At 41.1% G+C, this 24,688-nt stretch overlaps 1 protein-coding gene across 1 annotated transcript in view; it reads left to right on the forward strand.

The window, feature by feature from the left end:
- arhgap23b (Rho GTPase activating protein 23b) overlaps positions 1–24,688 on the forward strand; it is a 560,944-nt gene that overhangs the window by 135,779 nt on the left and 400,477 nt on the right.

Genomic DNA, 24,688 nt, shown 5'->3' on the forward strand with positions numbered 1-24,688 from the left:
TTCAAATCGCGTTCTTCTGAGGTAAATCCGAGGTAAATTCAAGGTAAACAGCACAGCACAGCACAGCTTACAGTCGTCCAAACTCGATGAAAGCAGAGAAGAGTAAGTTACGAAGTCTCTGCTTCTTTGTTTTGAGGTGATGAGGGCGTTTACAGGTCTGCGTTTCTCCGCATGGATCATTTGCATGTCAATCGCTCGTGCGCGCGTGGGTGTGGTCACATTATAGTTAATTAGGACGCGTTTGAGAAACTGTACATGCCGCTGCTTTCGTATGGATTACTTAAAAATATAATATTTGTTTTTTTATATAATTTACATACTTTAAAAATAGAGATTCCAAGCGTTGTATAGACATGCGTTTCAAGTCTGTGTGACAAACATTCGCTGAGTTACAGGTCATTTTCTGTCGCGTTTCAGAATGAGTTTCACATTGAGAGACACGGCAGAACGCGCATCATGTTTATTTTCTTTGTTTTACGAAAAACACAACATTTTGTTTTTATTATGAGTGTACACAAATAAAAGAAGATATTTAACAGCTTTGAATGATGTACAACACAAGTATGTAAAATAAAAATCAACAGAGTATTTTGCACTGATATAAAAAAAAACGAGCAGATCACGCCGGCGTGATTGCCGACCTCAGGGGGTTAAAGGTGGACTTCCAGTGGCACGCGCTGCAAGATGGCCCTCAGCACTAGGCTCCTGACTAAAACCTCCTAATTGAAGGTATTTTTTTCACATTGAGGAAAAATAACATATTTTTGTACAACTGTACAATTCCATTTCAAGTATGGCAACCAGTAAGAAATCAATGTCTCCCCAAAAATCGGCAGCGGGCTGCAAATGACTCATACCGCTCGAGGACGACGTAGCCTCAATTGTTAGCCATGCAATCGAAGTACAACAGGAGGCTATGCTGAAAATGGTTTCCTGCATGTTGACAGAGGCAATAAAGTCGGCCCTTAATCCATTCAATGACTATATTAACGAAAATAGTGCTGCTCTTCGATCACTGAAAGAGGAAATGGATTCTCTGAGTAAAAGTGTGGCGTCGATCACAACGAAAGTGAACAATCTCCAAGGCAGTTTACGCAACACTAAAAAAGATACAAACCTCTGCCTATCTCAGCTTGAACAGATTCAGCGAAAATGCAATGACCTCGAAAATCGGTCACGTCGCAACAATGTCCGCCTAGTTAATCTACCAACTGGAATGGAAGGGGATGATCCGGTCGGCTTTCTACAGAAAATACTACCTAAATGGATCCCCTACCGTTCGGTGCGCTCAAGTCTGATCGAGATCGATAGAGCTCATTGAGTGTATTCGGACTCCAACTCACCAAAACTACGATCGTTGATATTCCGGCTCCTCCACTATCCTGACAGGCAAGACATCCTTCAAGGAGTCCAGAAAGCAAAACCCACTTTGCCCGGAGGAGCGCGCCTGAAATTCTACGCTGATTACAGTCACGAGACGGCGCAAAAGAGGAAGGCGTTTTCGGCCGTAAGATTCAAGCTTCACCAGAAAGGCACAGAAACTTTCCTGATCTACCCAGCATCGCTGAGAGTCACACACAAGGGTCAGGAATACTCGTTTAAATCTTGGGAGGGCGCTGAAAAATATCTCGAGGGTCTTGATGTTAACTCAATGGTATCTACTGCTCGTAGATCTTTAAACTTCCCGCTACCGGAGGTAATGGAGGAGGAGACGGTCTAAAGTGACATGTAACGTTAGTGTCTTTGCTGAATTAACCTGTGCAATAAATGGACCAAATACTCTATCAGCGTATATTTGGGTTTCAGTTCACCAAAGTGAAATGGTAACTAATCTTTATTTCTATACAATTGCATTTTGACTCTAAATCTCCTTTAAACAATTTTCAGTTTTCAAAATTCAATTTCAAAATCTGCAGGTTGTTAGACCGTTAAATGTAAAGTTCTTGTTTAACTATTGGATGATTGCCTACTCAGAAAAGACGGACTACAGTTCTTAGTTTAAAGCTGGTTGCCGTAAAAATCCAGTTATGAAAATTTTTGACTGTTCTTCTGATTCCGAAAATATTCATTCCGTTATTTTAATTTCCTCAATTGTTAAATTCATAGGGGGCTATTAAGGTGAATATTGTTTAGACATTGCCTCGCGACCGCCACAGACGTTTGCTAAAGGGGGAACATGGGAGAGGGAGGGGACGCTTAGGCGCATAAAGCACTTAATGGTACACTCAATAACCTGCTCTAAACATTACAAGTTATTCTATGTGAGTCCGGTAACTACAGACTATGGTTAGAATAAATATGTTGTCTTTTAACTTTAGGGGATTAAACTCTTCTATTAAATGTACACAGGTTTTATATCTTTTACACAGGAAAAAGATTGATGTAGCGTTTCTTCAAGAAACCCACCTGACCGCCATGGATGCCAAAAGACTGCAAAACAGTATATCCCCATTCATCAAGTTGTAAATCTAAGAAGAAGGGGGTGACAATTCTATTTAAACTTAACCCTAACTTTATTATTGAACACACAGGTTCTGATGATGATGGTAGAGTTGCATATTGCTGTACATTAATAGAAGGAAAGAGGTTTGCATTTGTTAATATTTATGCTCCAAACTCATATGACGCCTCCTTTTTTCCAAATGGTTCGAAAACCCTACTATCTCTCTAGGGCAGGTGTGTCCAAACTCAGTCCTGGAGGGCCACTGTCCTTGAGAGTTTAGCTCTAGCCTGCCTCAACACACCTACTTGGAAGTTTCTAGAATGCCTAGTAAGACCTTGATTATCTGGTTCAGGTGTGTTTACTTGGGGTTGGAGCTAAACTCTGCAGGACAGTGGCCCTCCAGTAGCAGGATTGGACATCCCTGCTCTAGGGCTATTCAATTATCATTGGATTTGACATTAATGCCATGCTCGATGCAGTTTTGGACCGTTCCAACCCCTCAGTCTTCTACAGCACTGAGATTGTTCACTAAAGATTTAGGTGTATGTTATGCATGGCGACTACATAATCCAACAGCCAAGGAATACACCTATTTCTCCCCAAATCATATATCATTTTCAAGAATTGATTATATTTTACTTTTATCCTCACTACTTTCAGGTCTAATCAATATTGAATTTCTACCACAAAGTGTTTCTGATCATAATGCTATATTAGCATATCTTCAGATGAATACATCCTGTAAACCATCCCGATGGAGATTGTCGTGGATTTTTCCCTAATATACTTTTTACCTGGCTCTATCTTTTGGGTCTCGTCCTGTGACGTCCCCACTTTATAGATCACCTGTAACTGACTACCTGGCTCTATCTTTTGGGTCTCGTTCCTGACGTCCCCACTTTATAGATCACCTGTAACTGACTGCCTGGCTCTATCTTTTGGGTCTCGTTCCTGACGTCCCCACTTTATAGATCACCAGCTTTTCTTACTCGGTTTCCCTAAACTAGTTTACTTGCTGCGCAGCATAAATGACAGACAAACTCTGGCAATTGTCCCTTAAATGCTTTTAATCACGGCCGGGAGAGTTTCTCGAGCAGTTCTCAAAGAAATCTCTCCCACATAGAAAAATACATCAGGTTATATAGGATAAAAACATGACGCACAGAAACCAAATCACCTGCCTAACTCATGACTTTTAATGCTGTCATTTACTATTAACAGATTTATGCAAGCCCCCTCCTTTCCACCCTCTGTCTAGTGGCATTTAGCAAAAAACACAAGTAAGGTTAAAAGTTCTGTTGATTACTCAATATATCACGAGTCAGCATAGACAGATATTCTTGATTTTTGTTATAGTCAGCATTAAACAATTTTTCCATCACCCAAATAGACAAGAACAAAACGTCCTAGTACAATGTGATTCCAAGTGTTAGAATGTTAGACCTAAAAAGAGGAAATAAAATCATGGGTTATTACTGTTAGTATCAGAGTTAGTTCAAAATACAGTTTATTATTTTATCCTTTAATTTTTCTGTCACAAGATTTAATACTTTTTTGCTGCAAAATGAAGACTTTCTTTCACAACTGAGAGCAGGACTGATTGAATTTATGGGTGTCCATCAAAGGGTTTTTAAGTAACAATGCTATCTCCTTTTAAAAACAATTATCTTGAACAATTATCAGTATTAGAGAGGAGATGTGGGGAATTAGAAAGCAAATTAGGTCATACATTTTCCAACGATACACAAAAAAAGTAAATGAAAGGGCTGCACTTAATGATCTGCTTCGAAGAAGACCAGAGTATTTAATGCACATTACAAAACATAAATATTACATAGATCGAAGCAGACCGAGCAGACTCTGAAAAAAACATGAGCAACGTTTTAACAGCCAAGCAATCTAGAGTTCAAAAAATGGTCTCACCTCACATCCCACTGACATCAACAAAACATTCATGTTATTTTTTGAAAAATGATATACTTCAGAAATGCAACCTGCTCTTCCAAATTCGAAACACCCATTGGCCTCCTATTTATTGATGCTGAAAAAGCCTTTGATCATATGGAATGGAGCTATTTATGGTATACGTTGAAGAAGTTCAATTTTGGTGACCAGTTAAAAACGTTTTTTGATCAGTTGAACTTAAACATACTTTCAAAGGAGGCAGCTGACAGCCTTTGAATTGAATTGAATTGAAAAACTTTATTAATCCCGGTAGGGAAACTGGTTAGCCACCAACCATACAGCCATCAAACACAATACACAACTAACAGACAAATAAATAATTCTGCATTAGAAGACTAATAAAACCTGATTAGGAGATACAATTTAAAGAAATATTCAATTTCACAGTTCGAAAGTATCAAATACAAAGACTATAAAAGACAAGGATAATATTCAATAATTAACAGTGTTCGTTAAAGTATCTGACCGCTGCGGGAACAAAAGACCTTCTCATGCGCTCAGTAGAGCACCGAGGCATAACCAATCGCTCACTGAAAGAGCTTCTGAGTCCTTTGAACAAATCGTGTAGTGGGTGGCCTTCAAAAAGCAGGACAATTTTCAATTTCGAACTTATCCTCTTCTCCACAGTCACCTCCAATACATCTGGGTTAAGACCAATAACTGAACCAGCTCTCTTGATCAGCTTATTTATCCTATTTTTGTCCTCAACAGATATACTGCCCCCCCCCCAGCAAAGTACAGCATAAAAAACAACACTAGCTAAAATCCCTTGATAAAAGACAATTAAGAACTTTGTGCTGATGTTGAATGATCTGAGTTTTCTCAAAAAGAACAGTCTCGACAGAGCCTTCTTCATCACGACGTTAGTGTTCTCTTTCCAGTTAAATTTTTCATCCAAATGGACACCTAAAAATGTATATGACTGCACAATTTCGATCAACTGACCATTAATTATAACTGGAAGGACCTTCTCTTTTTTCTTTCTGAAATCAATCACAAGTTCTTTAGTCTTCCCTACGTTCAGTTTCATAAAGTTTGACTCACACCAGCTGTAAAAAGACTGAACCTCCCTTCTGTAAGCAAGATCATCACCCTGATTAAGTAGACCCACTAAAGCAGTGTCATCAGAGAATTTTTGTACCCAGTAAGATGGCTGACTATGCCTATATTCAGCAGTATAAAGTGAAAATAAAAAGGGGGATAAAACTGTACCCTGAGGTGCTCCAGTATTAGTTAAAATGATATCAGAATGTTTGTTACCAATCCTAATAAACTGTGGTCATGCTAGAAGATAGTCTAGAATCCAGGCAATGGTTGTATTATGCAATTTAAAATCGATTAATTTATTAGCTAAAATATGTGGCTGTATAGTATTAAAAGCACTCGAAAAATCAAAAAACATGATCCTAACGGAACTGGCAGTAGTTTCAAGATGACTATAAATATTGTGAACCATAAATAGTAGTGCATCATCTACCCCCACACCCATCCTATTAGCAAATTGCAAAGGATCCTGAAAGGCAGACACATGCCTAGTCAGATGATCCAGTACAACCCTCTCGAAACACTTCATAATCTGCGAAGTCAGAGCTATAGGCCTCAGATTAGAAAGATTGTTAGACACCTTAGCTTTTTTGGGAATAGGGACAAGACAGGATGTTTTCCACATAACTGGGATTTTGGCAGAGGACAGAGACAAAGAAAACAATAAATGAAGGACGGAGCACAGCTGGTCAGCACACACTTTTAGGGTACGTGGATGAACACCATCAGGGCCTGCTGCCTTATTTGGTTTAATACGCCTTAACTGGTGACGAACCTCTTCAGTGTTAAGAATAATAGCTGGACTACAGTCCTCAGAGCTGTTCTGCCTAAGATTAGAACGGACATTCTCATGAAGTGAAGAAAAGTCTAATTCATCAAACCTTGCAAAAAAGGTATTGCCATCGTTAGCCTGTAAACCCAAATTACATAAACTGGGTTTACTGGTCCCATATCCAGTAATGGACTTCATACCATTCCATAGTCCTCTTGTATTACTACAGGACATATTTCCTTCAACCTTTTCCTTATACTTTAATTTGCCCTGTCTAATAATGACTTTCAACTCTCTTTGAGCATTTTTAATTATTTCTTTATCACCACTGTAAAAAGCAGCTTTCTTCTTATTTATAGCAGCCTTAACTTCTCTAGTGACCCATGGTTTGTTATTGGGAAAAATTTTGATTAGTTTACAAGGAATTATAGACTCAACACAATAATTAATATAACAAGTCACTTTGTCAGAAATACTGTCCAAATCACTGTCTCCATCAAAGAACACAGTCCAGTCTGTGCTATCAAAGCACCCCCTTAATGTTTCACAGGCATCCTCTGACCAGATGCGCACAGTCTTTGACGTTATCGGCTGTTTCCATATCACCGGAGTATATTTAGACATCAAGTTATGGTCCGATTTACCCAGCGGAGGAAGTACTTTAGCAACATAGCCATCCTTAACGTTCGTATAGAACAAGTCAATAGTTTTGTCACCCCTCGTAGAACACGTCACAATTTGTTTAAGAGACGGCAGAGAGGTGGAGAGAGAGCTTTGATTAAAATCCCCGTTTATGATAACCAGCGCGTCTGGAGAGGACCGCTGTAATTCATGCGTGATTCTCGAAATAGCCTCAGTGGCACGTTTCCCATTACCCGATGGGGGAATATACACCACCATGACAATGACATGGGAAAACTCCCTGGGTAAGTAGTAAGGTCGACAACTTACTGCAATAAGCTCAATATTCGGATCACACACTCTCTCTTTTACCGTAACATGTTGGGTATGACACCACCGGTTGTTCACATACAAACAAACACCTCCACCTTGCTTCTTACCCGTGTTTGCTTGATCTCTGTCCACTCTATGTAGTGCGAAACCTTCCATCTCCACGTGAGAATCAGGTATCCTGTCGGACAGCCACGTCTCAGAAAAGCAGAGTAAACTGGTCTGCCGAAACATGCGATCGAACTTCATCCAAGCTGTCAACTCATCCGCCTTGTTGACAAGGGAGCTGACATTCCCCATAATAACCGAGGGTAGAACAGGTTTATATCCCCGCCGACGGTTTCCTACCCGAACAACTCCTCTGTAGCCTCTCTTCCTTCCTTTGGCCCTAGGCTTGATATCTGTCAGATCAACATCATGATCCAGTAATCCTGGTCCAGAAACCCGCAGCTGAAGAAGTTCATGCCGGCTGTACATTATGAGAGGCGGGCCGGGCTCTCTCATCACCTGGAATGTTGTTTGTGCGGCTTTCCAAACAATCAATGTCCACAGCCACAGAAGGCAAACAACGGTACAATTGTTGAATAAAACCATAATCATGTCATCAGGGATCACTCACGCTAATAATCCAGAATTAAAAAACTTCTGAGGAGTCACAAAACACATAAAACACGGACATTCAGACGCACAGTGGTAGCAGAGTCGCCAGCAAGGGGACGGCGCCTCCGATTGATGTCTCTTGATTCTGAAATTACCATAGAAGAACTACATAACGCAGTTTTATGTTGAAACTAAGGAAAGTCCCCGGGAAATCGATGGCCTACCAATAGATTTATACCTGACTCTGTGGGATCTACTTGGCCATATCTGGTTATGCACTATAAATGAGGCCATATTCAAATGCCGTTTTCACAAAGATCTCAATACAGCTCTAATTATGGTTTTACCTAAACCTGGCTAAGATCATTTGGACTGTTCTAATTACAGGCCCATCTCCTTGATTAATGATGATGTAAAAAGTTATGCTAAAATTATTGCCAGACGTCTACAGTCAGTGATACATACATTAATTGACCCAGATCAATCAGGATTTATTACGGGATGTTTGGCTTCTGACAATGTTCGTCGAGTGTTACATATCATTGCTGAATCCGGGAAATTCGAAACACCCAACGGCCTCCTATTTATTGATGCTGAAAAAGCCTTTGATCATCTGGAATGGAGGTATTCATGGTATATGTTGAAGAAGTTCAATTTTGGTGACCAGTTTATTAGAATGATACAAACTCTATACACTAATCCCATGGCCAGGGTTTCTACTGGTGGACTAATTTCAGACACTTTTAATATTTGCAGAGGCACAAGACAGGGGTGTCCACTTTCTATCGCTCTATATGCTGATGCTATTTTTATCTGATCTACAACGCTCACTTCCAAGCTGCCCTAATTTTAAATTGTACCACTGGTCCTTTTTCCTGCTCTCAGTCATGAAATGGTTTGATCCATGTTCACCGTCTTCATGGAAACAAATAGAAAAAGAGCACATTTCACCAATTCGTTGGCAAGATTTTTTTTATTTTCAGGCCTTTCACACAGGAAATGCTCATTATATTATGGTTCTATAATTTACCTACACTCTCCAAATATTTAAAAAGATAGAAGCCTGTTTTTCATCTAAAACTATATGGCACACTCATACTCCTATTTGGCACAATTTGAACTTACTTTCTGGCAGACAACCTTTTGTGCAGCCATCCTGGTCTATAAAAGGTATTCTAACATTAAATGACATAAAAGGAGAAGAATCAATCCTGGATTTTCGAGACTTAATTGAAAGATTTAATATTTTCATAACACTTTATTTTTATATTTTAAATTACGTGCCGTGTTAAATGCCCAAAAGGTACCTTGGGGTACACATCTTCATACTCACCCGGTGGTGAATTGGATTTGCAATGCTCCAAGCACAGGAATTGTTTCATATTTTTATCTTTGCTTTCTAAATCTTAATACAGATAATTTTTCTAAAACTAGAGCTTGGGTCTATGACTCCACCCTAATTTTTGTGGGCCGAGATGTGTGGACACTTTGTGTACATATGCTGTGGGATTGTCCAGATGTGCAAAAATTCTGGGATGTGGTGCTTGACGTTTTGTACAAGGCTTTGAGGAATCGTTTTCCCAAAGATCCTGTTATTTTATTGTTGAATGACAATTCTCAATTTCCTCTAAGTGAGAAGGTATGGAAATTTTGGCTAGTTGCCATGACTGCAGCATAGAAGCTTGTTCAACAATGGAAACCTCCTCATGACCTTTCTACTAAACATTGGCTACATTCTTTATTGGAGATACTATATCTGGAACTGTCATCTGTGCGGACTAATCACACTAAACCTGGTACCTTTTCTATGTGGAAGAATTGGATATCTACAGTCAAGGAAATTTTGGATGCTTAATCTGCAGCTACTATTTCGATTGTTCATTTTATTTGTTTTTCTCAGTATTTATTTTATTTTATCCCATTTTATTTATGTATTTATCAAAGTCCCGTATTGCAATGGGGTGGGTGAGGGAAGGGGGAGGTTAGAGAGGCAAATTTATTTTATTGCAAATTATTGTGTATGCTTTCTCAAAAAAAAAAAAAAAAAAAAAAAACGCATAAAAACTAGACAAAAATATTAGGTAGGGACGATTTGGGTAGAGATCCAGTCAGAACTGATGCGTTTGTGGTAGATGCTCTCATTTGAATTGTAACGTGCTGATCTACCCGGCGGGACATGATGTACTTGATGCATGTCTCATAAAACATTCAAAAATGTAAATGTCTGGGAGAAAGAGAAGAGCAGAAATATGGATAGATCTGAATAAGAATGACAATGCAAAAGAGAGCTCTATTCGGTACGGTGTTCTGTGCACACACACCCGAAGTGACATGTGCAGCCATTGCACATTGAAAGCTATACAGCGCTGAACTGAATTGAGCTCTCTTTCGTGTCTGAATGGACAAATACACACAACATTATGTCTAAATGTCCGTTTTGGTATTCACGTAAACACAGTCGGTTATGTCTTTACAGAATGTAAACAGTTGTGAGAATATCGGATCTGTATCAGTGCAATTGTATCCGCAATAAAAATAATTCTGTCTGTACCCTTATATTAATCAGACAACAAAAGAAAAAGAGAAAAGCATTCACTGCTCTTTAATAGCTTTAATAAGGATCAATTATAATTAATGTATACAAATACATATGTCTTCTTGAAAGAATAAAGCATGATGTATGCAAGTTGTTATAATGAATGCATATCATTAATTGAAAAGAAGACCGTTTTCTACTTTAGGAGAAGTGGTTTTATTAATGTCAGATTTTTTTTTTATGTCATAGTAGTCTGTATTGCATGTTTAAAATCATTCAAGTCAAGTTCAAGTCAAGTCATCTTCATTTATATAGTGCTTTTAACAATGTAGATTGTTCCAAAGCAGCTTTACATTGATAATGGGAAATTAAAGTAACAGAGATTGTTTTGGCTTTATAGCAGCTCTAGAATAAAGTTATTGTCCAGCTAAAGTTAGTTTGATTGATTCACTTCCATCGCAACGATCATTAGTTCTACAGTGCAGCACGTACTAATCTGAAGAGGGGCATCCGAAAGGCCAAGTCTGACTACAGGAGGAGGATCGAGGACCACTTGGACAGCAACAACAGCAGGCAGGTGTGGCAGGGAATCCAGCACATCACCAATTATAGAACCAACCCCGGGGCTGTGGAAGAGGATGCCTCATTGGCGGAGGAGTTAAACCACTTCTTTGCCCGTTTTGAGGTTCAACCACCAGAGGCAGCCACACCACATCCAGTAGCTCACAGCAACACCGTCCTCATGGTAAAAGAGCATGAGGTGAGGCGTATGCTGCGGGCAGTCAACCCACGGAAGGCGGCCGGCCCTGATGGCGTCTGCGGACGCGTATTAAAGGACTGTGCAGACCAGCTGGTGGGGGTCTTTACTAAGATCTTCAACCAGTCACTCTCCCACCTCACTGTCCCATCCTGCCTGAAGTCCTCCATCATTGCTACAGCCCTCCATGCTGCACTGTCCCACATGGAGCAGCAGGGGAGCTATGCCCGGTTACTCTTCATAACTTTAGCTCTGCTTTTAATACCATCCTCCCCCACAGACTGGTGTCCAAACTGTCCAACATTGGAATACCACACTCCACCTGCCTATGGATTTAGGACTTTCTGTCAGACCGCACTCAGAGGGTAAGAATGGGCCCCCATACATCCACGGCCCTCAGTCTCAGCACTGGCTCCCCGCAGGGCTGTGTGCTGAGTCCCGTGCTCTATACCCTCTACACCCACGACTGCACCCCTGGTCATCAGAGCAACACCTTTGTCAAATTTGCTGATGATACCACGGTAGTGGGGCTCATCACAAGGGGGGATGAGTCCAATTACAGATACGAGGTGGAGAAATTGGTGGGGTGTTGCAGAGTTAACAACTTGCTCCTCAATACATCAAAGACCAAGGAGCTCATTGTGGACTTCAGGAGGAAGAAAACGGTTATCCAGCCGCTGTTCATAGGCGGAACCTGTGTAGAGAGGGTCTCTGACTTCTGCTTCCTGGGAGTCAACATCATGGAGGACCTGACCTGCGCCGTCCACACCACTGAGATAGTGAAGAAGACCCAGCAGAGACTCTACTTTCTAAGAGTTCTCAGGAGGAACAACATCCCCAAAAAACTGCTGGTCTCCTTCTATCGCTGCTCAATTGAGAGCATCCTGTCATACTGTCTCTGTGTGTGGTTTCCAAGCTGCACTGTGGCACAGAGGAAAAAGCTCCAGGGTGTCATAAAGGCAGCACAGAAAATCACTGGTTGCCCCCTCCCCTCTCTGGAAGAACTTCACAGCTCCCGCTGCATCAAAAAGGCCAAAACCATCAAACAGGACTCATCACACCCCGGTCACACACTGTTCAGACTACTGCCATCAGGCAGGAGATATAGGTCCATGAAAACAAGAACAAATAGACTACAAAACAGCTTTTATCCAACAGCCATAAGTGCATTAAATAATGCTGCTAAATTATAGTCCCCACCACTGATCTGTGTCAAAAGGGCCATGTGCAATTTTTAAATGTGGATGTCTGCATGGGTGTGTCTCCTATGTGTTTTTAGTATTAATGTAGTAGTAGTATTTTTGTATTTTTAGATGTTTGGCACTTGACAACGACTGTACTTAATTTCGTTGTACCTGTTACAATGACAAATATATATTCTATTCTATTCTATTCTATTCTATTCTATTCTATTCTAGTTATTAACTTAGGGGCCGCTAACACGACACAGTTTTAACAGAAAACTCTTAAGTTCTTTTTGCATAAACTTCAAAAACGCGAACCAGTGAGAACACCGATGGCGTGCACATGCACATTACGAGTTCAGTCTATAGGTATGCGTCCATTATCTATAGGTAACCAGTCCATTCATATGAACAGGTTAATAGATGTTCCCTTTCGTTCAGTCACTATGAGTTACGTCAGTGAATGACGAATGGGGGTTTTGCTTAAAAGCCTATCAGCTTCGAGTTTTAGAAAACGAGCTAATGGCATGGAAAATGCCTTGGGTCTGCGAAATTTGCATGCCGCAACTCCGCCCCACCGCGTGGGTATAAAAGGAGGAGCGGTGGCAATCTCGCAATATGTTTTCACTTCGGAGCCAAGAGTAATCTTCACTCCTACAAGCCGTTCTGAGATCTTCACTCTTCGAGACAAGCTACTTTCCAGGTGTTGGTGTGATGGCGAATTCTGTGCTTCTCCCTGGTCGCTTCAGCACTCTGCAGAGTTTTCCATCTCACAAAAGAGCTTGCACGTGGCACGTCTTTATAAAGATGTCTCGTCCATGCACTTCTGGTTGCGGTCGGACTGTTTCTCAGTTTGATGGGCACAATCGCTGCCTTGCGTGTTTGGACTTAGATCACGCTAAGGCAGCTTTTGTGGATGAATCATGTTCTCATTGCGGGAACATGACCATCGCGACACTGCGGTCGAGACTCAATGACCTCACTAGAGCGAGAGTCCCCTCATCCACACCCCAATCTACCCCCTCTTCGAGAGGTGGTACTTTGGCTGGTGGACAGGGTGACCTGAGGGTGACGGTGTGGAACAAAGCGCCGATACCTTTCTTTTCTTTCTTTTTCGCGATATCAATACCTTTCTTCCCAGAGGTGCATGAGGAGGTCATGAGGTCCTGGAAGTCACCACTGTCTTCCCGCGATCGCTCGGCGACCTTCTTCGCCTTTCCTCCCCTTGATGGGGCTGCGGCCAAAGGGTACACTGGGGTTCCCCCAGTTGAACGCTCTGTTGCGATGCAGCTTTGTCCTCAGAGCACTTCTTCTCGTGGTGACCGAAAGCACCCCTCCAAAGCCTGTAGGTTTTTGTTAAATCCTATAGAGCTGCGGGGCAGGCTGCCACCTCTTTGCATGCCATGGCCATCCTGCAGGTTTACCAGGCACGGATGCTCAGGGACATGCACGAGGGCAGGACTGACCCAGGGCTTTTTGATGAGCTGCGTGCCACCACCGACCTCGCTCTCCGGGCGACGAAGGTGCCATCTCGTGGCACTCTTCCGTGCGTTGCTCAAGAAACAGGTACTGAACGGTACTAGTCCGCTCAGACAATACCACGACAGTAGCGTACATCAACCGACAAGGTGTTCTATGCTCCCGCCGTATGTCACAACTCGCCCGCCACCTCCTCCTATGGAGTCAGAAGCATCTGAGGTCGCTTCGAGACATTTATATCCCGGGAGCTCCAACGAGCTCTCACGGTTTCAGCCACTTCCTGGAGAATGGAGACTGGATCCCCTGACAGTTCAGCTGATTTGGGAACAGTTCAGCGACGCACAGGTAGATCTGTTTGCCTCCCACGACTCTTCCCATTGCAGCCCATTTTACTCCCTGACCGAGGGCACGCTCGGCACGGATGCACTGGCGCACAGCTGGTTGCGGGGCCTCCGCAAGTATGCGTTTCCCCCAGTGAGCCTTCTTGCACGGACTCTGTGCAAGATCAGGGTGGACGAGGAGCAGGTCATATTGGTTGCGCCTCATTGGCCCACCTGGACCTGGTTCTCCGAACTAGTACTCCTGGCGACAGCACCTCCCTGGCCAATTCCTCTGAGGAAGGACCTCCTTTCTCAGAGACGGGGCATCCTCTGGCACCCTCGTCCCGATCTATGGAACCTACATGCGTGGCTTCTGGATGGGACAAGGCAGGTTTGAGTACCCTTCCACCTCCGGTGGTGGCTACCATCACTTCCACTAGAGCATTGTCCATGAGACATGCCTATGCGTTGAAGTGGAACCTCTTCGTCATCTGGTGCTCTTCTCGCCGAGAAGACCCCAGAAAATGCCCAATCAGTGTCGGACCTGCAGGCATTTTCGGTTGATGAAGCGTGCCTGGAATTCAGACCAGCCTACTCTCACCTGATCCTGAGACCCCGGCCTGGATATGTGCCTAAGGTTCACGGCATGCAAATTCCGCAGACCCAAGGCATTTTCCATGCCATTGGCTCATTTTCTTACACTCGAAGGTGATAGGCTTCTAAGCGAAACCCCCTTTTCGTCATTCACTGACATACGTAACCGAGACGTTTTCTCCAGGAGTATATAATGGGTTTGGACATTTTTGAGAAATTCTAAATGAATGCATTACAATTTAACTAAACTCATTAGATTTTAGACTAAAATCGTATTGTATTTCGTTGACTAAAACTATAACAATTCAGATGACTAAAATATGACTAAAACTAAATGCCATTTTAGTCACAAGACTAAGATGATGATGATGATACATTTTATTTATATTGCGCTTTTCTCCAACCAAAAGCGCTACACAAAACAATATACAGTAGCCTACCAATATATAAAAAGAGATAAAAAGAAAAACAATTAAACATTACAAAAGTTAATGATAGTACCCTTCAGAAACAATAAGCATTTTTAAAAAGATAGGTCTTTAGAGACTTCTTAAAACAATACAGTTTTGGCGAATTTTTAATCATCAGAGGAAGTTTATTCCACAACTGTGGAACTGTAACAGAGAAGAACGTGAACAAATCAGTGAACAGATTTAGACAGTTATGTTCGTGTGAAGCTGCCGGCATAGCAACAAGTAACAGTTCCGTTTCTGATTCATTAAGTTTAAGATAATTGTCATGCATCCATACCTTTATTTCTTCCAGACATTCAGGAAGAGCTGTGATTGCAAGATTTGGATCCGGGAGTGTGCGAACATTAATCTGCGTGTCATCAGCATAACAATGAAACCCCAGAACATACTTTCTAATAATGTCACCAATCAGCAACATATAGATGCAGAACAAAGTAGGTCCAAGTACTGACCCCTGCGGGATGCCCTGCTGAACTAATGTTGCCTCAGATTTGTTTTTCCCCAGACAAACATACTGAAAACGATCAGTTAGGTATGATTCAAACCATTCGAACACAACACCAGAGATGCCTAACAAAACACGCAACCTGTCAAGGAGGATGTTATGACAGTGTCAAAAGCAGCGCTAATGTCTAGCAGGACTAAAATGCTGCAAGCACCTGTATCAGCAGAAACAAGAAGGTCATTGGTGACCCGTACAAGTGCAGTCTCCGTGCTGTGGCCAGCGGTTCCAATAAGTTGTTTTTGGACAGATATTGCTGTAACTGGCCAACAAAAACTTGTTCGAGTACCTCTGCCACAAAAGGCAGGTTCGCAATAGGCCTGTTAATTTATTATTAATAATAATATTAATAAATTAATATTATAAATTAATATATAATACTATAGTTAGATAAGTTGTAAACATCACAACCAGGTTTATTTAGAACTGGTGTGATAGCGGCCATCTTAAGGGCCCGAGGAACCTGGCCAGTGGCTAGGAAATTGTTAATAATTGAAGTAATGGATGGGCAAAAATGTGTTAAACACTTTTTTAGGACCTCAGTAGGCAAGGGGTCGAGAAAGCATGTGGATGAACTCATAGTCATGACCAATTTAAAAACATTGTCTACGCTGACAGTAGCAAAGTTAGAAAAGGAAGTAGAAAATGAGTTTTAAGGACAAGACTCACTAGTCACTACAAGACGCACAGGAGAGACAGAGGAAATGGAGCTATAGATACTATGGGCCTTTTCACTAAAATATTTGTTAAAATTGTTACACATCTCATCAGAAGGACAGATACTTTTCTTTTGAGGTTTAAGAAGATTATTGATTGTCTTAAATAATGTCCTAGGATTAGCAGCACCTTGATTGATCATATGTGAGTAGTATGCCTCTCTGCTAGTTTTTAGAGCAAGATGATACTCCAGCTGGTGTTGGTCAAACATCAATTTGTGAACAGTGAGGCCAGATTTTTTATACAAAAGCTCAATCTTCCTTCCCTCAGCTTTAAGTGCTATGACTAAAACTAAATCAAAATTTGCTGTCAAAATGAACTCTGCTATCTTGATGCCTCCGTCCCACATTCCCATCCACGCTATGCATAGTGTGTCCAGGGGCCCTATTTTAAGCGCATGGTCTAAAGCGCACGGCACAAGTGCACTTAGGGCGTGTGCGAACCCACTTTTGTTAGTTTAACGATGGGAAAAATGGTCGGCGTTCCCGGCGCATGGTCTAAAAGGATTGTCCATATTCACTTAATGAGTAATGGGTGTGTTTTGGTCGTAACATCACTTAATGAGTAATGGGTGTGTTTTGGTCGTAACATGCAAGAAACCAATCAGAGTCTCATCTCCCATTCCCTTTAAAAGCTAGTTGCGCTCACACTATGGCGGATTCGCTATTTACATGGCGGAATTTGCAAGCGGAAAGACTGAACGTGTCTCCAGAGAGGAAACGGATCTGCTCGTGCACGAGGTTAAAGCGCACAAGCAGACCATCAATGGGACAAGCCGGATTCCACCATATCTTTATGTACACATTACACAATAATAATCATTTACATTGTAATCCTTTTATTTTTAATATTTGTCATGTTTGTGTTCTGGTGCGCATCCCTATGGGTGTAATAAGCAAAGTGTACGCGTGTTTTGGACCAGCCTATAGACACACATTACTAACGCGCTCTTTAAAAAACAAAAAAATATTGCGCAGTCTATTTCAGTTGCCTCAAAATAGCCAACAATGCGCCTGAACACACCTCGTTTACAGACCAGAAAAGCCAACTTTGCTTCACAAAAAATTCGCTGACATTTGGTGCAGCGTCCACATGCTTTTTTGTGTGCATACTGTATGTTGTGTAATGTCGGTGCCTCCATGAGCAATGGAAAAGCGAGCTCCACAAATGTCTGTGATGATGAACCTGGTCAATGACATCATCACTAGAGTGCCAGCCTAGTGCTATTTTGAATTTACTTGGTGTACTTATTGCATGAAAAGTATAATTATTATTTATTGTAGGTTGATAATGTATATGTGGATGGAAAATACCAGCATCAATTGTTCAACTTGTAATAGAAAGCCATTGTCTGTTTTAATTTATTTCTTTATTGGGTAATTTAGCATATAATAGCACATGTTAGATCTTACCTGTCTGAGCCAGTGTTTTGGCGGTGGGCTTTGGTGCATAGCCGGAAAGTACCATTTTTCAAAGTAGAGATAGACATGAGTGCTATGTTAAATGTTTGATTTTGTGGTTGTATGTTGTGCTTGTTTGTATTATGTTGATTGCATGTCAGAAATGAGTTTTTGAACAAGTATTTATATTATTTAGGTGACAATGTTCTGCTGTGGAATTCTGTGATGAGTGTTACGGGGAAAGGTTCCACCCCGTGACCATGGTTCGTCCCACTAGTGTTTGGGAAAACTTGTATATTTAAACCATTGTCTGAGTATGTTTGAGAGGGAGAGGTTGCATCCTGTATACTGTGCAAGCTTTTGAATATGTTTGTCAGAGGTGACACATGTTCTTGTGGATGTGCCACTAGGCATTGTTTATTGCCAGGTTTGCTGCTCACAGCATTTTGTGTGTGTGTGTTTTTATTAGCAGCTTAGTTGCATCAAGTTTGTATTTTTTTGTTGTTTTGTTTCTTTGTTGTTGTTTTTTTTTTTCTTTTACTTTGTGTGGACCACACCTTGTGAAATGCAGCTTGTAAAATATACTGAACTAAATTATAAATGCAACACTTTTTGTTTTTGCCCCCATTTTTTATGAGCTGAACTCAAATATCTAAGACTTTTTCTATGTACACAAAAGGCCTATTTCTCTCAAATATTGTTCACAAATCTGTCTAAATCTGTGTTAGTGAGCACTTTTCCTTTGCCGAGATAATCCATCCACCTCACAGATGTGGCATATCAAGATGCTAATTAGAAATGATGATTATTGCACAGGTGTGCCTTAGGCTGGCCACAATAAAAGGCCACTCTAAAATGTGCAGTTTTATCACACAGCACAATGCTACAGATGTCGCAAGTTTTGAGGGAGCGTGCAGTTGGCATGCTGACTGCAGGAATGTCCACCAGAGCTGTTGCCCATTAATTGAATGTTCATTTCTCTACCATAAGCCGTCTCCAAAGGCGTTTCAGAGAATTTGGCAGTACATCCAACCGGCCACACAACCGCAGACCATGTGTAACCACACTAGCTCAGGACCTACACATCCAGCATCTTCACCTCCAAGATCGTCTGAGACCAGCCACATGGATAGCTGCCGCAACAATCAGTTTGCATAACCAAAGAATTTCTGCACAAACTTTCAGAAGCCATCTCATGGAAGCTCATCTGCATGCTCGTCGTCCTCATCGGGGTCTCGACCTGACTGCAGTTCGTCGTCGTAATCGACTTGAGTGGGCAAATGCTCACATTCGATGGCGTCTGGCACTTTGGAGAGGTGTTCTCTTCACGGATGAATCCCGGTTTTCACTGTACAGGGCAGATGGCAGACATTGTGTATGGCGTAGTGTGGGTGAGCGGTTTGCTGATGTCAACGTTGTGGATCGATTGGCCCATGGTGGCGTTGGGGTTATGGTATGGGCAGGCGTATGTTATGGACAACGAACACAGGTGCATTTTATTGATGGCATTTTGAATGCACAGAGATACCGTGACGAGATCGATAGCTCGATTGTTCTATTGCTCCTGTCTGCTTCGTTGCTTCTGCTGCTGTTGCGTTGGTTTGCGTCTGTAAGCTTCATATATCTTTCTGTTTTGAATCATTATTTACTATCATTCCTTGTTGTTTATACTGCTAAATATAACTTACTCAACATCACACATTAACCTGACATCGCTAGCTTCAATCTAAATCGTTATTGCTAGCACAACACGCTAGTAATTCTCTAGCCTGTTAGCGTGCCATCCATGCGCTCTTTATTTATTTATTTGCTTATTTTTCTCTCTCGCCTTTTACAAGTCCATCAAACAACTTAGGTGAGTAGGATCAGTCAACAAACACGGTAAGTCATGTCATCTTCTCCTCTTATTGTTACTTACACCTCATGCAACATGTTTAGCATATTCTTCTCTGTCAGCATAGGATTTACATGTGATAAATGCAGGGAGATAGTCAAGCTGACGGGGAAGATTTCAGAACTAGAGACACGCATCCAAGGTTCTGGCTGTAGTAGAGCCCGTGCAGTAGGGCAATTGGGTGACGGTGAGGCGCTGTAGTCGCGGGACAAAACACCACTCTTCCGTTCTGATTACAACTTCAAACAGATTCTCCCCAGTCAGTGAAACACCCACTGAGAATCCTGTTGAATGTGCCCTAGTTATTGTCGATTCTATTACACGGAACATGAAAATAGACACCAGCCACCATAGTCACATGTTTGCCGGGAGCCAGAGCGCCTGACATCAAAGCAAATTTAAAAGTGCTGGCTAATGCTAATCGTAAATTTTCTAAGATTATTATTCACGTCAGCACAAATGATGTTTCGACTCCGCCAGTCGGAGATCACTAAAATTAATGTTAAAGAGGTGTGTGAACTCACAAGTACGATGTCAGGTACTGTAATTTGCTCTGGTCCCCTTCCTGTTCGCAGGAGTGATGAGGTACTTAGTAGATTGTCCTCACTCAATGGATGGTTGTCTAAGTGGTGTCCGCAAAATAATATAGAATTCCTAGACAATTGGAAAAGTTTTTGGGGCAGACCTGACCTGTTGAAAAGAGATGGTATTCATCCCTCCTGGGATGGAGCTGCTCTTCTCTCTAGTAATATGGCACATTGTCTTAGAGCTCAAGCATGAATTGGGGCTCAGGTCAGGAAGCAGACAGACTGGCTAAACCGACCGTCTGCTAGCTGTCTCACGTCACAAAGGTCAGATAAATCCCATCACATAGAGCCTCTTTCACCTAGATATCATCATATAGAGACTGTGTCTGTTTCCCGAATTAGGACATACAAAAAACTTCCAAACCCATCTAAGGGTAAAAATGTAATTGATGTTCAACAAATAAAAAACAGATCTAATACAAATGAGCAAATGATAAAGCTTGGGTTGCTGAATATTAGATCCCTTACTTCAAAAGCACTTATTGTTAATGATATGATACAGACTATAATCTAGATGTGCTGTGTTTGACAGAAACCTGGCTAAAACCAAACGATTACATTTCTTTAAATGAGTCCACCCCGCAAGATTACTGTTATAAACATGAACCTCATCTGAAAGGCAAAGGGGGAGGTGTTGCTGTAATTTATAGTAATATTTTTAGAATTACTAAGAAGACTAGTTTCAAATATAATTCTTTTGAAGTGTTGGTGCTTAATATATCAGTATATAGTGTAAATGATAAATCACGTTTGAGATTTGTGCTGGCTACTGTATACAGGCCACCAGGGCACCATGCTGACTGTCTATCAGAGTTAGTACTGGTTGCAGATAAAGTCATATTTGTTGGTGATTTTAATATACATGTAGATAACGAAAAATATGCATTGGGATTGGCATTTAAAGACATTCTTAACTCTATTGGAGTTATACAACATGGGTCAGGACCTACTCATTGTCGTAATCATACTCTAGATCTAATATTATCACACGGAATCAATGTTGATGCCGTTGAAATTCTGCAGCAGAGCGATGACATCTCAGATCATTATCTAGTCTCGTGTAAACTTCATTTAGCCAAGGCTGCAAAGCCGACTCCGTGTTACAAATATGTTAGACCTATCACTTCTGCCACTAAAGATTGCTTTATTAATAAACTCCCTGATCAGTTTCATCATCTCAGCGTCACAGATAGCTTAGAAGAACTCAATATTGCGACATAAACTTTTAAATCTCTCTTTTCCAGCATTTTAGACACAGTTGCCCCGTTGCGCTTAAAGAAGATTAAAGAAAATAGTCCAACGTCATGGTACAATGAGCACACTCGGGCCCTTAAGAGAGCAGCCATAAAAATGGAGCGCAACTGGAAGAAAACAAAACTAGATGAATTTCGCATTTCATGGAAAGAGAGCTCGACTGAATACAGAGAGGCCTTAAAAGCTGCTAGATCTGCTTATTTTTCAACCCTATTAGAAAAAAAATAAACAAAACCCTAGGTATTTATTTGAAACAGTGGCTAATCTAACGAAAAATAAAGCTTCAAGCCCAGAAGTTTCCAAGCAGCACAGCAGTAATGACTTTATTCACTTATAAGATTGATAATATCATGGAGAAAATTATTACTACACTCTAAAATTGGCTGGGTTAAAAACAACCCAATTGGCAACCCAGTGCTGGGTAAATATTGGACAGAACACATGCTGGGTTAAATTAACCCAGTGACATTTTAACCCAGCAGGCTGGGTTGTCTAGAAACCCAAGATGTAGTAATTTTTTTACCATTAATGGATTTGCTATTCTGGGTTATTTTTGCTGGGTTATTTTTATTTTTCTTATAATTTCACCTGTGCTTTACTGTAAAACTTTGAATTAAGAAACAATGAAGAACATGTTTAGACTGTTAAAATAATTTTTAATGCTTGTCAACTGACATTCACAAATGTGTTAAAATTGGCAACAATGACAACAAACTGCACATTAAATTTAAATGCAAAAATCATTTAGTGCTGACATCAAAGTAGTTCAATATTGTCAGTTTTAATAAATAAATAAAGATTAGTTCTAAAACTATTACATGTTTATCGGTTTAAATACAGTGACATTGACAATTATATTTTAAATTCAGCAAATGCAAAATCATTTAAAAATATATCAAGTATTAAATAGTCAAATACAATTAAAGAAAGAAAGAAGATTAGTTCTGAACAATGACATTTATACGTTTAACTATTACATGTGTAACGGTCTAAATACGCAGTGAAATCAACAGACAATTCATTTTAAAGTCAGCAAATGCAAAATAATTTTTAAAATATGCAAAAATGTACACAAGTATAGTTAAATAAAGTCAAATACAGTTAAGAAAGAAAGAAAATTAGTTTTGAACAATGTAATTTATACCATTTAATTCTTAGGAAATTAAAGTGAAATTCACAGATGTGCAAAATTGTAGGCCTATTTTACAGTATGTACACAGTGAAATTTACATTTTTTTTGACTCCGAAGAAGAAGATGACTCTTACGCGGGTTATGTAGACTCTGCCCGGTTTAGAAACTCCACCATGTTCGTTCAGACCTATAAAAGAAAATAAACACAACAATACAGATTGTTTAAATGGCAACGGTTTCATTATTCAGTTGAAGTCAGTTCAGTGTTGATTCAATTCAGTTCAATAACTGTGTGAAGTTTATCATGAAATGGAGTTTATCATGATTTCAACAATCAATATTTTTATTTGGCGAAAAGCCATATAATAAGTGGTATGCTTTACATTATGTCTTGTTTGATCTTGTTTTTTTGTCTAGGATCAAAGTTGCTTAACAGGAATTGTTTTGAGGTAATGTACATCCAGTCAGTTTTCATCACAAAATAAACTCCTTCAGGGTGATACGAGATCCCTCCACTTTGTGTTGATTACCCTGTTGAAGTTTATTCTGCAATATCAACTGGCTGGATGTACAGTATCCCTTGCGTAATGCACAGGCAGTTCCAGACAGGTTACAATGCAATTTAAATAGCAGTTATGCGGTTTTATACTTACTAGATGAAGATCAATGAAAGCCTTTCTAGCTTCGTCAATAGATGGCCGGTTTACCTTCTGACCAATACACTGTGGCAGGAAGAAGAAGGGGAAGGACCAAAAGAGCAAAATCACCTCTATTCTCTGCAGAAAAGAGACATAACATCTCAGAAACAGGACCAGCTACAACAAATATGTAATGGTCTTGTCTCCAGAGCGCATTTTCATCCTGGCCAGTAGGGGTCGCTCTTCTTGAGCTCTCCATATCATGCTCCCTCCAGAACTGTGGATGGCGCTTGACTATAATTGATACTAGACTCTCCGCTCCTGAAGGAGGCGCCATTACCCCTAACCATGTATTAAATCCTTCTCATCAATCCTGATTTCCCACACCTGTGTTTGACCCTTTATAAGTCTGTTTGTTCCCTGTCACTGTGTTCAGTCTTGAGCCATTCATCCAGTGTATCCTGCTGCCTGTCTTCGAGTTAAGTGTATCTCTTGTTGTATATTTTGGACCCTCGTGTCTGTTTTTGTTTTCTCTGTTTAATGGAAGCTCGGCTCTCCTAGTTTATTTGTATTTTGTATCTTTTGTTTCTCAAGTAAAGTTTACTTTTATTTTTGAAGACTCAAGTCTCCTGGCTCTTTTGATATTCTGCAATTGGGTTTAACTAATGGGGATTTAGCTCAGTGAGTAACCACTCACACTTAGAGCACCAGAGACCCCGGTTCTATCCCCACCAAGGGCAACTTCTTACAGCAAGACTGAACCATGGAAACAAGCCCAGCAGAAGAGTCTTCACCAACCACTAATGTTGAGCGCATCCTGACTGCACTCTCCGAGCAAGCCACAACTATTCAGCGACATGATCAGGCTCTGTCTGAGATTCTCCATCTTCTGAACCGCCAGTCACAAACTTCTTCACCCCAGGAACCCCAACTTTCTCCTGGCCCTCCATCCACACTGACTTTTTCTACTGAGCCAAGATTACCAGCCCCAGAGCGGTTCGACGGCACCCCTGAGAGATGCAGAGGATTTATAACCCAGTGTACTCTGGCCTTTCAACTTCAACCCAGCAGTTTTCCCACTGAGAACAGTAAGGTGGCCTACATTATCACCCTCCTCACGGGCAAGGCGCTCGACTGGGCCTCAGCTTTGTGGGACCAGATGTCTCCTCTTACCATAAACAGTCAACACTTCATTGAGGAGATGAAAAGAGTGTTTCAACATCCAGGCAGTAGGGGAGATGTGGATCAACGCCTGTTGAATCTCTCTCAAGGAACCCGGAGTGCGGCTGAGTTTGCCATAGAGTTTCGTACTCTCGCAACAGAGAGTGGCTGGGATCAACGAGCCCTAAGAGCGACCTTTCACCATGCTTTGTCCCCCAAACTTAAGGATGAGTTAGCATTCCGAGACCCCGCTCCTGATCTGGAGTCCCTCATTGATGTGGCCAT

Source organism: Squalius cephalus (genome assembly GCF_949319135.1).
Source record: "Squalius cephalus genome assembly, chromosome: 19".
NCBI classification, from domain to species: domain Eukaryota; kingdom Metazoa; phylum Chordata; class Actinopteri; order Cypriniformes; family Leuciscidae; genus Squalius; species Squalius cephalus.